Raw genomic sequence first — 17,900 nt, forward strand, 5'->3', positions numbered from 1 at the left:
ACTGGCCTTCTAGGTCCAGACAGTCAGCAAACTAGCCCCTCTGCCAGCGTCCTAGCCAATTCCTCCCTATTCTCAAGGAAGGCCTGCAGAGCTTTCTGCTCTCAACAGATTCTGTCTTTTCCAGGCAACTCTGACTCATTAGGGAGAATCTGAGGAGGGAGCCCCAGGTGCTCCCTTGTCCTCTCACTTGGCCAAATTGGGAACATGGGTTCTGGCACAGGGGAACTGGACCTACTTAATTTACAGGGGCCAGCCACTCTGTGACTCTGCTGTTTATCATCCTCCTTGCTATTGAAATAGGAAGTATTTCATCATCAAATGGTGGGAATAAACCAGATATAATCACAAATACAGAACAGAAATATGTATTGAATACTTCTGCCCCTTTTGCATTATTATTGACAATTCTATCATTTCATCTAGTAATGGGCAAATACCATTGTTAGGGATCCTTTCGTTCCTGACATATTTAAAAAAAAAAAACTCCTATAGACCTTAACTCTCATGGCCATGGATTTTTCCTGTTGTCTTGTTGCTTCCCTTATCCATTTGCTATAATCCCTAACTTCTAATTTATATACATTGGTATCAGCTTCCTTTTGTGTGTGTGCAAAATAAAAATTATTTTGCATTACTACTTTCATTTCCCCTCCAAATTAGGGTGTTTTTGTATTAAACCAGTGTAACCATTTTCTTTACTGTGGGATTGTGTTAAATATTCTTAAGCAGTTCACAGTTATGATTCACATTTTTCTCTTTAAATTCTTTCTCCCACCTGACTTGGCTGATTGTTTTCAGTTTGTGAAACTGGTTCATTTAAAGCATTATATATAAAATATTACCCGTTGGGACTTGTGCTATTTTCACACCAATTTAATTAGGTCTTGATTACTTGCACTTAAGCAACCACTGATTTTTAATTCTGTGATCAATTCCTCTTTATGTATCAAGGTGAAGTCTAATATAGTAGCCTCCAATGTTGAATGCAACACTTTTTGAGCTAGGAAAGTGTCACCTATAATTTTCAGAAATTCCAAGGACTTGTTAATACTGGCAGTATGAGGCTTCTAGCACGTCATTCAGATTGAAGTCCACCATGACAACACAGCTTTTTCCCCCCTACACAATATAGAAGATAGGTGCTTAAGGAGGCAGTCATCCTGTTCTCTAGTGTGACTTTTTTTTGGTGGTCTGTCACAGACGCTAACTAATACCCCCCTCTTGTATTTTACCTGTTAAGGCAGTGGTTCTCGACCTATTTATCATTGTGGGCCACAATGTTACCTGTGCTGCAGGTTGAGAACCTTAGTGTGCCCCCCGCAAACCTGCCCACACACCCTTATGCCCAGTGCCCCCTCCCAGAGACTCCCTCCACAGAATGGGGCCAGGAGCAGAACCTTGGGCGCAAGACAGGCGGCAGCACCGGACCTGGCCACATGAGAATGGGCGGCAGCCTTTAGCACACCCATGCAGGCTGTGGGTTGAGAACCACTGTGTTAGGGCATTGATCCACAATGAGCATTCAAGATCATTTACTTCTGAGTTGTCAGTGACTTGGAAATGGGTAATGCTGTGTTTGACTGAGGGCCACTCCCTTTCTGCCCACCTAATCCTTCCTAAATAAGGTTATAAGTCGTGATTTTTACATTCCAATCATGTTTATCTTCCCACCAGATTTCAGTCCTACCAACTAGGTCAAATTTATGCTTATAAATGAGCAATCCTAAATCCAGGCTCCTAGCACAAGCAATTCAAGAGTTTGAAAGAACTAAGGGCTGGATTGTGGCTGGCCCTTGCACAGGCACAAAGGGTGCATGAGGGGAAAGAGTAAGAAACCTCCATTCTTTGTATGACCTTTGTAATGGCCTGTTAGCCCCTGCACTAAAGAGAGTGCTTCCAAGATGCAAAAAAGCAGAGGGGGAAGTAAAGAACCCAGAAGCACTGCTACTCACTGTTTATATGTATTCTTATACATTTCAAAGGGTTCAAAGTCCATTAGAAATTCTCCATCTGATTTTATACAATCCAGTCTCTGTATATATGCTCAACAGTATTGAATATTGTGCAGTGAAGGCATCATGTCAGCTATAAGGAACAATAACGTCAAACATGCCCATTTGTCCATAACTACTACAAATGGAAATCTAGTCAAGTTATTATTTTTCTTGGAATAACAGCAGACTTCCATTTCTTGCAATTAAGTGGACAAACCTACATTTGTGTAAATAACACACTGAAGAACAATCTCATAAATCCAAGAATAAAGTCAATGGGCCAATTTCATCCCTCAAATAACTTCTGGGATGAATTTGGCACAGTAGCTTATGTGCATTGATTTAGAATAGTTTATGTCCTGAAATGACTGAAGATCTGATAGTGCATTCAAGTGACTTTATATTTATTCTGTGCTTTGGAGTTTCACTTTAATGATTGAATTTGGGTGGTTTTTCTTTGTTTATCATTTTGCTTCACTCATTTTAATTAGTCATAAATTGGTAGCTTTTTAATAGTAATAAAAGTCTTGGTATATATTGACATTGCAGTATGTATAAGATAAATGTGTTGCTCCACAAAGTTCATGGGCTCTAATTAGAAGATTGAATTTAATACATTTTTTCCCTAAGTAATATTGGATTTTATACATGATTTATAAGACCTGAAAGGCCAAAATAATGTACAGTGTTTAATATTCAGACTGCAGACTGATGTTCACTGACTTTTGGGAAAGTGCAGCTGAATTTAACTTGACTGTGTATTAACTGTTCAGAAACATCCCTACTATTTCTAGAAGTAGTTCGTATTTTCCTTTTTCTGAATAAGAATTTTTAAGATGACGCTGTCCTCTTTTAGCTAGCTTATTTCTAAGATATATCTATTACAGTTTCTTTAACCTGGAAGACTTTCTAGAATGAAAGGAGGATGTTAGAGACCCCATTTCAGCAATGCATTTAAGCAGGTGCCTACGGGGGCTACTTGTGTGCTTAAAGTTAGGCATATAACTGGCCAGACTGGGACCACAAGGTATGCTGGAGGTCAGTCTTTTCCAGTTATGGAAATCAGAAGTTTCATATGTTCAGTTGTCAGAAGTTCCAAGGACACTTCTCATAGGGAGAAATAACACATAAAATGTTACATTAAATATCTTTCTGGGTAAGAGCTCTTAAACTTCATTAATATTAGTTTGTTTTGCATTTCAGTGCAATTTTGAGATGTGTTATGGGTTGGAAGTGAAAGAGCTTTATTGTGGAGATGAGGAGCATGAGAGTCCATTTAGATATGTAGGACTGGAGGGGATCTTGAGAGGTCATCTAGGCCAGCCCTCCACACTGAAGCAGGACCTGTCTAACCTGTTCTTAAAACCTCCAGTGATGGGGATTCCACAACCTTCCTTGGAAGCCTATTCCAGTGCTCAACTATCCTTCTTAGAAAGTGGTTTCTAATGATACCTAACATAAATTTCTCTTTATACCTCCTCTTTATAACAGCCCTTAAGAGTTTTCAAAGAGTTATGTTATCTGGTCCTCTCTCAGTCTTTTCTCAAGACTAACTAAGCAAAGTTTTTTTTAACCTTTCCTCATAGGAGTCACGTTTTTTAAAAAATTTTGACACACGATTCATAAGACATGTCAACTGCAGTTGGGATGGATATTGGTGTTGTCTGAATTGTTGATTTTTCTTGATTTTTAATGATTGTGTTGATAGGAAAGCCATGTGAGTAATCGTAACTATAAGAAAGATGAAAGATACATGTACATGAAACAACATCTGTGAGGGTATTAGAAGCAAAGGACCCACAACTATATGAGACTAGTAGTACAGGGAATGATCTTACAATATGAAGGGAGACCCATCTTGGACCAGCTGGTGCAAATCAGCAGTTTCATTAAAGTCAACAGAGCTGCAGTCATTTGCAGCAGTTAAAGATGTGGATCCTTTTGTGAAGCCGCTATGAAGATTTAGTTGCCTTTTTTTTTTTATTTTTAGTTGAAAAGATTTTATTTCCTTTTGCATATGTTACATCAGTAATATGATGTCAGATGCAGGAAGGTTTTTTTTGTTGTTTTCTTTAACTCTTCAACTTCTGCATTCAGAACAAAGCAACAACTCAGGATGCTTACAGAAAGGGAAAATTACAAATTAAGTGAATGCATTTTAAGATGCTTTATAGTTTTATACATTTTTCTGTATTTGGTGGCTTAAATTGATCATTATTTTCCACTTTTCAAATCCGAGTTCTCAGAAAGAAATATGGAGAAATGAAGGAAAAAGACAATTTTTTCATGAAATTATTATAGTATCTCTTATGGACTTTAGTGACACATTTACTTCAAATTAAAATTGAACTGTATACCCAGTATCCTAAGTCGTCATGTATGTAATGTACTTCTTTAAACATGACTATAATAGAATGTCAGACGCTCAGACATGGTAGGGATACAGGCCTCCTCTATTGATTCATTCTGATATCAAATGCTTGAACTCTTCATAAAGAGGAAAGTAATGACTGCTACATCATAGTGGCATATGCATCTTGTTAAACTATAGCCAGAATATAAAATGGGTTTGTCAAAGTTCCTTCCCCACTCTGAACTCTAGGATACAGATGTGGGGACCTGCATGAAAACCTCCTAAGCTTACATTTACCAACTTAGGTTAAAACTTCCCCAAGGTACAAACTATTTTACCCTTGGACTTCCACTGCCACCACCGAACTTTATCTGGGTTCCTGAAAAAACGTAGTTTGGACATGTCTTTCCTCCCAAAATCCTCCTAACCCTTGTACCCCACTTCCTGGGGAAAGTTTGGTAAAACTCCTCACCAATTTGCATCGGTGAACACAGACCCAAACCCTTGGATCTTAGAACAATGATAAAGCATTGTTTCCTTACAAGAAGACTTTTAATAGAAGTAAAAAAGAATCATCTCTGTAAAATCAGAATGGTAAATACCTTACAGGGTAATTAGATTCAAAACACAGAGAATCCCTCTAGGCAAAACCCCTTAAGTTACAAAAAAGACACACACACAGGAATATTCATTCTATTCAGCACAGCTATTTTCTCAGCCATTTAAAGAAATCATAATCTAACACATACCTAGCTAGATTACTTACTAAATTCTAAGACTCCATTCCTGTTCTGTCCCCGGCAAAAGCATCATACAGACAGACACAGACCCTTTGTTTTTCTCCCTCCTCCCAGCTTTTGAAAGTATCTTGTCTCCTCATTGGTCATTTTGGTCAGGTGCCAGCAAGGTTACCTTTAGCTTCTTAACCCTTTACAGGTGAGAGGATTTTTTCTCTGGCCAGGAGGGATTTTAAAGGGGTTTACCCTTCCCTTTATATTTACGACAGGGTTGAAGTCTCTCTCACAGGCAGAGGTAATTAGGGGAGGGATGGAAGAGGTCATGCAGGGAAAACCCAAGCCAGGCCAAGTTTGGGGAGAGAACTTAACCCTATATTATCTGATGGTGTGTCATCACTGCAGAGGGAACCTGAGTTATCTAAATTCAAGTTATTTCTCTCAAGTCAACCTAGCTCAAGTGAGAGCAGCTACACTATGAAATAACACTCATGGTGCTGTATCAGCACTGGTACTGTGCACACTCGTGTGTGATACTAAGACTTCTGAAAGCATATTCCGTGGCTCTTTGTGCAGCAGTGTCCTGAGCTGCCTTATTAATTCTTTGCCAGTGAATTGTGGGAGAACTTGTCCATGCTTTCTGGACACATGAGGGAATTGTGGGATGGCATTGGAGGACCAATGGCACTTGAGTGGAGCTAGCCTGCATACATATTGCAGAGCAGTCATGTTAGCAGCTGACAATCTGTGTTAACTCTTGCTTTAGCCTATGTCCCCTGACAGGCTAGCCACTGTACTCAAGGCAAGAGTTTTTGTGTGTGGATGGGACTCGAGTGGTAACTTAAGCTAACTTTGCAGTTAAGACATGCCTTGAGTTAGCAAAAAAACAAACTACTGGAAGAGGGTACATTTGGATTAGGCACGGTGGATTTATATTCTGTTCAGAGCAGAATGGGAAGTCCATTTGCTTACTATTACTCTATATTAACTATATTTAAATGGGGATTTTAAGGCTGCATTGTAGTTGAAATATTGAAGTAGAGATAAGATATGTAAAGTAAGAATGAAATCACTCCTCCTCACAAAGACAAGACAAAATTAGACTTTTGCTCATAATTTTCCAGAAAATAAGTTCTTTTCAAAAGAAACAATGAAACACATTTCTTGAACTGCTCTACTGATTCTCAGAGAAAGAGGAGTCTTTGAAGTGAACTCAGAAATATTCTAAAATACTCAGTGTTCAGGAAAGCAGAACAAAAGAACTGTTCACTCTAGATGGAGATTCAAAACCATGGGACAGAATCTAAATATTCAGAAATTAAAAGTAAACAGGGAGTTCTGGCAAAATTGTTCCACCCAGAAAATGGCAAACATACAAAATAACTTGAATTGCCAAATAAGACTATGATTGGTATTAGTGAGTCTGGGAACTGATGATAAAAGAGAATAGAATCTGGTTTTATATGGCAATTTTGATGTTCAATTACACTGCATTTCTTCATGATGGATACTCATAATACATTGCTGTATAGACCACATGACCACTATGTGTATATTTGGATTTATGTGTATGCTCAGTGCTCGCTGTCTAACGGTCACTGTTAATAATCCCTCTGAATCTATGCAGATTACATGTGGTGCTGTACAACTGAAATGACCATTCATAAAAATGATAGTGCTACTGTTAGACAATTGTGACAAATCTTATACAAAGTATGTCATGTAAGGTGTCAATGAAAGAGTTATGACTTGCTAAATCAGAATTATCCTGTTTAAATCTTTGTATCATCACTGTATCTGAAGTTATGAATATTGGCTATATAGCTATATCCCAAATGTATTTGTTCCTGGGACAACACCCACCAGGTAAAATCTACATTGAAGTCAGACAGTTTTGTGATGATGACCCATCAAAGACACTTAGCTCTAACAATGAGCCCTAGAAGAAACTTTCTGCCCAGATACTTCTTCCTGCAGATGCTCCAGGCTCCAACGGGCCAATGGCTACCTCCTGGGAGTCATCAAGCCATGTAAGGACATGTGATATACTCGTGTGACCCTGGATTCCATCTTGTGCCAGTAATTTTCCACAAGCTGGGCTATGAGCTTTGTTTGGGACAGTAAAATTCCAGGCACATGGCAAAGGGTATAAAAGACCCCTAAAACATCTCCATCTTGCTTCTTTCCTGCTCTTTCTCTGGACTGTGGATTTACAACTGGAAGGAGCATATTGATTAAGTACTGAGGACCTTCCAATCTTTTGGACATTAGCAGAGAGATTTTACAATCCAGCAATCTCTAACATCACTGCTACAAACCTGATATAAGAACATTGCCATTATTGTATGTATAGGATCGACTAACCATGTTAATTCTCTTCTTCTTTTCTTTGATAAACCTTTAGATTTCTAGTTACTAAAGGACTGGCACTAGTGTGATTATTGACTAAGATCTGAGTTATATATTGAGCTGGTTGTGTGGCTGATCTCTTGAGATCAGAAGAACCTTTTGTTTGAAATTGGTTTTCAATAACCACTCAACATAAAGTCAAGTGTGTGGGTGGTGAGATAAGGGCTGGGATGCCTAAGGAGACTGCATTTCTAACTTCTTGTTAACCTGTGTCGTGAGATAGAAGTTTGTTACTAGCTTGTATAGCTGGCCAGGTTCTCTGAGCACCTGCCCAGTGCTTAATAGGCTGCTGGGTGGCCACACAGCTTACAGGGAACTTAGCCTGTGACCTATCCGTGACTGCATAAAAATATGCATGACAAAATGGGGAGCTGCAGGGTACCCTCCACCCATGGCTCAGAGCTGCAGGGTCCCCCACAGCACCACCAGGAACTACCGGGTGCCCATGGCAGCTTCCAGGCACTGTGGGCTGAAATCACAGACATCTCTGGAAATCAGATTCTGTGACTTCCACGACCTCCATAACAAAAGCATAGCCTTACTCATAGTTAAGCTTTATTTCCATATTTGTAAATGGAGGTCTCTTAGTCCAGCACTCTTCTCTCTCTCACACACACACTACATTCTTTTGAGAGCATAGAAATATCTGAAGTGCCAGTGGCATCAGATTGGTGGTACTTCTAGTTAAGTGTCCTATGTCTCACAGTGTCCTGTACCAGCTGCTTTAGAGAAAGGTGCAAGAACTCCTGTAGCATACAGTGATGGAATAACCTCCCTGTAGGGAACTGTTTTCCTAATCCCAGGCAATAAGAGGGTGGTTTATGCCCTGAAGCATGAGGGCTCATATCCCTTACAGGATTTTTTTATCTTAATGTAACTGTGAATGTTCTTATGATTCATATAACTCTCTAATCCTCTTAATCCTGTTGAGTTCCTGGCCTCACTGAAATCTGACAGGGAGCTCCACTGTGGCAGTGAGGCTAATTTTCCATTCTCTCTTTTATAAAATATATTTCTTCCTCTATCAACTTTAATGTGTTCCCTTTTACTGCCACTGGTCTAGTGTTCTTAATATGGTAAAAAGGACATTGATTTACTTTCTTTATGGGCTAGATTGCCATTGAGCTCTAAGCAGATGCACAGAGGTCTAAGGGCACGCAGGATTTACCTAGATCTCCAGTCTTGGCACAGGGGACTGCTACTCTTCTCATATGTGGAGTGGGGAAGAACAAGGACAGAGCCGTGGCTCCACTCTTTCTCCATATCCTGCCTAGAAAGGTGCGTGTGCGTGTGCGTGTGTGGAAGTAAACTGCACCATGTAAATGGCTGCAATAAGTTTTCTCCTTCCACCCCTCACCTTACTCTCCCAGAGCAAGACAAGAACATGATGATTGTCAGTTTCATCCCAGGGCTCCTCCTGGGGTGGCACAGCTCTGCACCAACCCATGGCTCAGGGGAAACTCTCTCAAGCTCAAATGGCCCTCTTTATTTTAGAAAAGGTGGGTGAGGTAATGTTTTTTTAACTGGATCAACTTATGTTGGTGGGAGAGAGTTTTTGAGCCACACAGGGCTGTTTATCTCTTTCTCTCACCAACAAAAGTTGGTTCCAATAAAAGACATTACCTCACCCACTGTCAGGGTTCCCTCCCCACTCTGAACTCTGGGGTACAGATGTGGGGACCCGCATGAAAGACCCCCTAAGCTTAATTCTACTAGCTTAGGTTAAAAACTTCCCTAAAGCATAAATTCTTCCTTGTCTTTGGACGGTATCGCTGCCACCACCAAGTGAGTTAGACAAAGATTCAGGAAAAGGACCACTTGGAGTTCGTGTTTCCCCAAAATATCCCCCCCCCCAAGCCCTTTCACCCCCTTTCCTGGGGAGGCTTGAGAATAATATACCAACCAAATAGGTAACCAAGGTGAGCACAGACCAGAACCTTGGGTTTTTGGACACTAAAAACCAATCCGATTCTTAAAATCAGAACTTTATTATAAAGAAAAAAGTAAAAGAAGCACCTCTGTAAAATCAGGATGGGAGGTAATTTTACATGGTAGTAAGATTTAAAACACAGAGGTTTCCCCTCTAGGCAAAACTTTAAAGTTACAAAACACAGGAATAAACCTCCCTCTTAGATTATCTTTTGTTTTAGCTTGTGAATTTTCCATATGCTAACGCCTTTCCTTGTTATTACTTACAATTTATAATCTTAGATGCTTATTTCAGGTAGGGTTTTAGGAGATATGTTTTTCCTGCCCTGGTCTCTTTGTTCTGGATAGAACAACAAAAGACGCCACAAACAAAACCTCCCCCCACAGATTTGAAAGGAGCTTCTTCCCTTATGGGTTCTTTTGGTCAGGTGCCAACCAGGTCACTTGAGCTTCTTAATCCCTTACAGGTAAAGGAGGGATTTTATGCTACCCTTAGCAGTATGTTTATGACACCCACCTTGTCTAATATCCTGGCATCGGCATGGCTACAACAACACTGCAAACAGTACTTTATCTACTTCTGTGTTATCTCTAACTTGTTTGCCTTTAAATGATCTGCTACAGAACACATTTCCAGCCCCTAATAACTTCTGTTGCTCTTCTGTGGCTCCTTTTGGCTATAATCTTTTTGAGATGGGGTGAGCAGGGTTCACCATCAATTGGTATATAGAATCATAGGGTTAAAATGGACTGCAAGGGTCATTTAGTCTAACCTCCACACTCATATATAACACTCAAAAGACAAAAAGAAAAGGAGTACTTGTGGCACCTTAGAGACTAACAAATTTCCTGTCAAAAGACAGGAAATGCTATACTAAATGTTAGTACATATTGCTGAGAAATATGGAAATACCATACTAATGTCCAGTACTATTCTCTGCCTCATTCTTATTACAACCTAACAATATTTCCTCCTTTTTTTCTGTTTGCTTTGTAGAGTCTCATGTCTCAATATTGAGATCAAATTTATAGCAGATCAGTGGCGGGGAAGGTGCAAAAGTGGCTTAAATCTCATCTTTGCTCTGCCTGATCCTGGTGCAGCTGTATGAAGGGCTGCTACCCCTGTTATGAAGTACTGCTGCCTGAGAGGTCCTGAAACTCATGGCAGCTGCAAACTGCCACAAGGGGCCAAAAATACATCTGAAGGATGGCATGATGCAGAGTCATCTCAGAACGATGACCTCTGTCTTCCAGCTAACCTGTGCCAGCAACAGGGATGGGGAATGCCGTAAGAGCTCTTCATCACTGGAAAATCACCCTTACATGGGGGTCATTCTCTTTGGAGGAGTTGCATCAGCTTTAGGGGTCCTTGTGAAGTGCACTGTGGCTGTTTTGCACTTGAGACTGAGGCCCTAGATATTTAAAATCTTCAGGTATTCTCTTTCAGATTGTGTTTATAATAAGGTGGGTCAGAACTCATGCCTATTCTGCTGCACTTGATGCTTTGACTGCCTTATAAATTCTGAATCGCTGACTGTCCAGGTGTCTAGTAGGCCTTACGTATCTGTCTGCATATTTGTGATGCAGGAACTACAGTTCAGAAGTAGAACCAACAGAGAAACCTTACTGGAGAGAAACTAAATAGGCTGCAGTCAGAAATGTATACAAGATCAAAAGAACCTGCAACAGATTCTTAAGCCCCATCAGTATCAGCTGAAAGCACTAAAATTTCAGTTAGAAATGTACTTTAACAGACTACAATAATAACTGAAAGTGTAAGAACTGCGAAACATGCCAGAGTCAGCCTTCTGCTATGGTTGACAAGCTTATTTGAAACATTTCACTTCAACATTTTTGGCACAGCAGTAAGGTGTTAAAATGCAAATTACATTTTGCAGAGAACAGGGGAGAAACTCAATCTTTAATTGACTTTTCCTTGATTCAGAAGGTTAGAGTCTCTGCTGGAGAGGAAGTTACATTGTTTCAAATCTGAATCTCCCATCAGACAAGTTTTTTGTGGCAGCGTTCTTCTCTCTTCCTTCATTTTGTGCAACAATTTACCTTAAGAACCCTTCTTGCTGCCTGAGGAAGTCGGTACAAAGATTCACGCAGACACTGGTTATTTTTATATATATTTTGTAATATGAACATGTTGGCTAACAGAAGAAAATAAGCACTTTTTACAGCATAAAGTGCTACCCTACTTTATTTTTGTATTTATCTATAGCTCCATATTCATTTTTTAAAGAATGATAAATATTTTCTTCCTCTTATGGATCAATGATAGTCCTCCTTATGCAGGAATTTAGCATACTGTAGTAAACTTACTAGCATGTGTATGCATCACCATCACCTTCTGGATGGAATCAAAACTAAAGAAATTATGCCAAAGGCATACTTACTGTTTAACAGCAAAAAGCGTTGGCTGAAGTGGCAGTAAACTGTACTTTTTAGAGCACCAGGATCCGAGTTCTAGCCCCATTATTGACAAAAAGTTCCAAGAGGCCATGATTTGGAACATAATGACAGCTGTAAATTCCCTGAGTGCTCATGGTTTTTACAGAAGACTGTGCAAGTCTCACTGGTATAACTATCAAATCAGGATTTGCATAATCTTTGGAGATGCATTTGAGCTGTTCTTGAAATTTCTACAAGACATTTTCATATCAACATAAGCATACTTTCTAAACATTAATCAAACCTCTTAACCTCTAGGAAGCTTCTGCACTTGTCCTCCCTTTGATCCTTCTCCACTTCACTTCTTTACTTATTTTCAAGACTTGCCGAACATTTGGATAAGGTTTCTCCTTTTAATGCATAGCCCCAAATGTCGCTAGAATGTTGCTACTTTGCTGTTTAATTTCTTTTCGCTTACTGCATATCTTCACATCCTGCTTCTGTGTTTCATTTCTTACTCCTAGTGCAAAGTAATGTTAATTGGTTTTAATATTCGTTCTTTCACAGCCAGCATTCCTCTCAGTGCTTTGTTCTCTCAGGCCTTCAAAACTGTTTTGAATTTTGTTGAAGGCTAAATTCAGTCATGAATAGTACCTGAGACTGGTGGTCTGTCATAACAATATGGCATTTCATTTGATTGTTTAAATCTCAGCGATTGTGTACTGGTATATTCAACTCTTGAAAAAGTAGCTGAGGTGTGTGTCGTGTATCCTCCCCTCCCCCCCCCAGTACCTCAATCAAAAGCAACCCTGACAGGAGCAGATTCTCTAGCTGGTTAAGTCTGCTTTGTGCTGCTCTGCAGGCTCAAAGCAAACGTTAACCTTAGCTGGTATCCTCCTAAACAATTGTAGTGGCATGGAGCCTGTGCAGCAGTTCTTTTGCCACTTATCTGCCAGGAGCCAGAAAAAGGGAGCATGGTGGAGTAGCCCTGAACCCAGATGAAGTCTGGCTACTGAAATGGCCCAAGTGGGCAGTTGCTCAGTCTTGTGCAGGTGCTAATCTTCAGGTTTTGTGCTCCGTTTTCTGCTAGGGGTCAGACTGGTGTTACCAGCCATAGGGCCAGGAAGTCACAACGGTCATTTAGTACTACTTTTGCCACTTCATCACCCTGCTGCATTTCTGACTAGTGTAACTCATCAATCTGGAGGAACTGGACAAATATGTCTTTGGGTCTAAGATCGTCTTGCAAGGTTTTTTTTTCCGTATTTTATTTAATGAGGTGGCCTTCTTTCTATTCATCTCAGGAGCCAAATTCAAAATTCTATATGTTCTTAAAATTCCCAATACCTTTAGTGGGAATGAAGTCGGGCACCTTTTCTGTCTCCAATCTTTTATCCATTCATTCCACTTTTCTAGCACTGGCATCCTAACGCTCTCCTTTCGATTTCCCACAGTTGCAGCATTGTTGGTGTAAGAGCCATCAGGAGTTCCTGCAATTTGGAACTTACTGTAAAATCATACCAGTAGAGCTAGATAAATAATTCATAAGGAATTTAACAAATTTCTTTGTTTTCTCCTGTTTACAAATTGCTCATGCAAATCTCAGTTTATTGTGTTTGAAATTTTCATGAACCTCTTCAGGGAATAATTACTTGTCTATAGATTGTTTGCCAGTAGCTTGTGTGAATAGTCAGTTTGTGCTGTCTATTGGTATTGTTTCAATTCTGTCAGGAACATTTATGTATCTGTCCAACACTACAATTTGAAATCCACTCTCTATTGGATAGCTATATAAATCTTCCAATGAGGGAATGGAACCAATAGCATGTGCGTCAATAACTGACCAACACGGTCAGAACTGCAATTCTCACAACTGAATATACATTTTAAGATTTTACTTTTGGTGAATATTTCAGCTAAAACTCACTTTTGGTTAAGTAATACTTGAGTACACAAATGTTCATGGAAAACAAACATGAAAGGGTCATGAATATGGATAAATTTTAATAAGTTGCTTTCAGATTCAAACGAACATTAATTGAAAATTATTTTCATTGTTCACAAAAGTCATCTTACTACTTTCACCATAAAAGTACTTTGCAAAATTAACTAATCTTTGGTATCTTATTACCATTTAACACTAAGCCTCCATCTCTATTACAGATCTATATTTTCTCTCCTTCTTACGCTTCTTAATTTTTTTCCACTGTAGTTATTGGTGTTCTAAAGGGATGTTTTAATTTATCAGGCAGTGTCTTTACACAGTAATTTTCCGTAACATCCTGTAGTGACCATATCCTGCCTGCTATGGCTGATGGAGTCTCCTGTGGGGCCTATTTCCGATCCTCGGTCTGTTCACGTATCTGGGCAGAGTTCCTCTGGGCGGCATCCACTGACTCCCTTGACGCCTTTGAGGAGCAGTGGGCGCTGTCTGGGGTTCTCTGCTCGGTGTCCCCATCCGGCTCCCTTCGTTTGACCCTTTGACCGCACTCCTGTCCCTGTTATTTCATTAGTTGTCCCCTGGATTTATTTGGTGCCCAGGTCCTGTGGATCCCCCTCTTAGGCTGGGGGGGATCCTTTAGCAGTGGGCGGGCTTTGCCCGCCCACTTCCCGGATCCCAATAGGATCTGTAATCCTATACATTCCGAAGGCAGATAGTTTGTATGAACAATACCTATCTATATAAAATATGGACCCAATTCTGTACCTACTTTATGTAAACTCCCACTGAATCCAGTGCAAATTCAGTATGCAGAGCAGCTGCAGGTTTAAGCACAACAGCTTGAAGTTTAAGATACATTGGATGAAATTCTGACCTCATTAAAGCCAATGGCAAAATTCCCATTGTTTTCAATGGAGCCAGGATTTCACTGAATATTTTGGTTTACTTGTCTGTGGGTAGGATAACTAACTTTCATAGCTGGCTAGGCAGCAGGTGAGCTGAGACTACTGGTTATCATACTAGACTTTGCTCACCATTGTGCTACCTTGGCCTTTCCCTCTTTACTTCCTATTTCACTCATCCATCTCCTGCATTGTATCATAAACTAGCTGGTGAGCAAACTGGGGGAAGTGTCAGTTTCCTTCCATGCCTCTAGGGCTGATTTACTTCCTGTCACTCTAGGACCCTGCTCCTTCACTGATACCCCTAGGCTCTACTTCAGTTTAAAAAATAGTAATGAGAGGAATGTTTTGTGTGATACAGCAATATCTGCTTAATGTATCTGTGACTTGGCTTCAGAAATCCTGGAATAAACTGGAAAATATTACTAAAATCCAAAATTACAGCTTGTATCTTTTCCTAAGAGTAGTGTGGAGCTTTTAAGGATTTTTTTTCTAAATAAAGCATAATTTTAAAAAACTTTTATTTTTAAAAATTATGCTTTATTTAGAAAAAAAATCCTTAAAAGCTCCACACTACTCTTAGGAAAAGACACAAACTGTAATTTTGGATTTTAGTACTATTTGCAGTTTTATAAATAGCCTTATTTAGAAACTGCCTTTAGAAACCCAATAATATTTATTTCAAAACCTCTTAGGCCTAGATCTTTGGGACCAACTGTGCTGTGCTTGATACAGCACTCAAGGGGTGGGGACGCGCAAATTTGACTTTGACATTTATTCCCATTATTCTTAGGTCAGCCAGAAACCAGTTTTGCCCCAGTACATCTTAAACAACCTCAAGACTTCTACAATACCTTCAATGGCCGCAACAGGCTCATTATAGTAACCAGGGATTTTTGGAGCACAGCAGTACTTTGTCACACTCCCTACATCAGAGGTTGTGAGGGTGAGTGGTGTAAAGCCTGGAAATCTACCTGGAAATTCCCCTATGCTGCAGGGATACTCCCCTGTTGTCTTAAAGCAGTTTGACCCCTTTGGACTAATGAAGTGTCTCAAAGGAGCCACATCACGCTGAAGGATCTGATCCATTTTTCTCTTGATATTTGAAAATGTATCAAAACTACATTAAAGCCAAAGCAGTCAATATGAGTTTCATAACACCTGTTTTCCATGCTAATTATTTTAATAACTTCTTGGATTCCTGAAAGTAACTGTTCCTTACTAATTTTGTCCTTGAAAAAAATTGGCAAGGCAATTGCCCGTGTGTTTACTTTTGAATGGAGTTGCAATTCCTGTGTCTGTTTAAGCAACAAAACTTAGCTTGTTTAGTGGCTCATTATGCCCGTAGATACTCTTTGTCCACCATCAGCATGGATTAATGTTGTCATACCTATGTGAACTGTTTAGGCTGTTTCACAGCCAGTAGTAGGAGCACAACTGGAAATTACAGACACACCCAAACATACAAATAAGTTTTTTCTGAGGCTCAAAAAATGCCGATGAGTTGACTGGTGTGAGCTGGCTGTCTTATTACAGAACTGGCTCACCCAATCCGAACTATAGTTATTTAACTCATGACTCAGAGGGGGGGAAACAAGGCCAATATTCCCGCCCCATTCCCTTTTAGGACACGAGCACTTTCCTTTCTGCTTTCTGCTACTTACATACTGGTACAAAACCAGCACAGCTTGGCCGGAAACAAAGAGAGCCCATTTGGGCTCTGACCCAAGTCAAGGAGAACTTTGTTATTGATTTCAATGAGTGTACTTACAAGCCTTACCTTACCTTAAACTTTACCTAATATATATACAGTTACCATCTGGAGAAATTGAGTGATGCTGAAAATTCAGTCCTTTCTTTTCTTGTTATCTATAGGTCATGGCTTCTAATAAGTCTCAGATTTGTAGTGATTTTAATATTGTTGCCAATTGCTGAGCACCCCACTCTCTGAAAATCAGGTCCCAGTAATTGTCTCAAAGTGGATATCCAAGAGTTAAAAATCCCAATATTTTTAGTAATTTAAGTGTTGGCAGCCCAAATGATGGGAGAAAAGAAATATAGATTAAGTGACTTGTCTAAGGTCATGCAGAAAGTCTGTGGCAGAAATGGGAACTGAATCAGATCTCCTGTGTCCCAGTCCAGTGCTTTGACCACAAGGCCATGATAATTTAGCCCCATCAAGTAGACTGTTACCTACCTACTGCTCATTTGGAAATATAATCATTTTGTTCTTCTACCTTTCTTGGATGCTTCAGAACCATTAAATGCCTAACTTACAATAAAGTGGTCAGGTCTATTTAGCTAGACCAAGGAAATAAAGACCTTGACAGCACCCCACCTTCCTGGAACAAAATCAGCGATAACTGAAGATCTACCCTTTTATCCTCAGTCTCCAATTTAAGACTTCTAAGAGAAAAAATATTTATTAAGATTAAGAAAAAATTGCAGAGAATTCCTGTCATGTTAGGGGTGTATTTGTGCATATTTGAATACTTGATTGTATTAGAAATACTTATTTTAGTAAATCTGTAATTTAAAAGAAAATGAAAAAAGTCATTTTGTATCCACCAAAAATTTAAATAAATTTAAAAAGTGTATGGGTGAAAGTATCACCACTAACAAATTAATTTTAGATAAAATGTTTTGAATGACATTGGAAAGTTCATTAAAATTAGTATGCACTAGGGCTGTCAATTAATTGCAGTTAACTCACGTGATTGATCATGATTGATCAATTGCAATTGAGTTAATATTTTAAAAGGATTAGTTTTAATCACACTGTTAAACAATAGAATACCAATTGAAATTAAATATTTTGGATGTTTTTCTTCATTTTCAAATGTCTTGATTTAATTTACAACACAGAATACAGTGCTCACTTTATATTTTTATTACAAATATTTGCACAGTAAAAATTATTTAAAACCCCCTAGTATTTTTCAATTCACCTCATACAAGTACTGTAGTGCAATTTCTATTGTGAAAGTGCAACTTACAAATGTAGATTTTTTTTATCACATAACTGCACTCAAAAACAAAACCATGTAAAACTTTAGAGCGTACAAGTCCTCTCAGTCCTACTTCTTGTTCAGCCAATCACTAAGATAAACAAGTTTGTTTACATGTGCAGGAGATAATGCTGCCTGCTTCTTATTTACAATGTCACCTGAAAGTGAGAACAGGTGTTCACATGGCAACTTTGTAGCCAGCATTGCAAGATATTTACATGCCAGATATGCT

This window comes from Lepidochelys kempii, chromosome 4, assembly GCF_965140265.1.
Source record: "Lepidochelys kempii isolate rLepKem1 chromosome 4, rLepKem1.hap2, whole genome shotgun sequence".
In the NCBI taxonomy this organism is placed as follows: Eukaryota; Metazoa; Chordata; order Testudines; family Cheloniidae; genus Lepidochelys; species Lepidochelys kempii.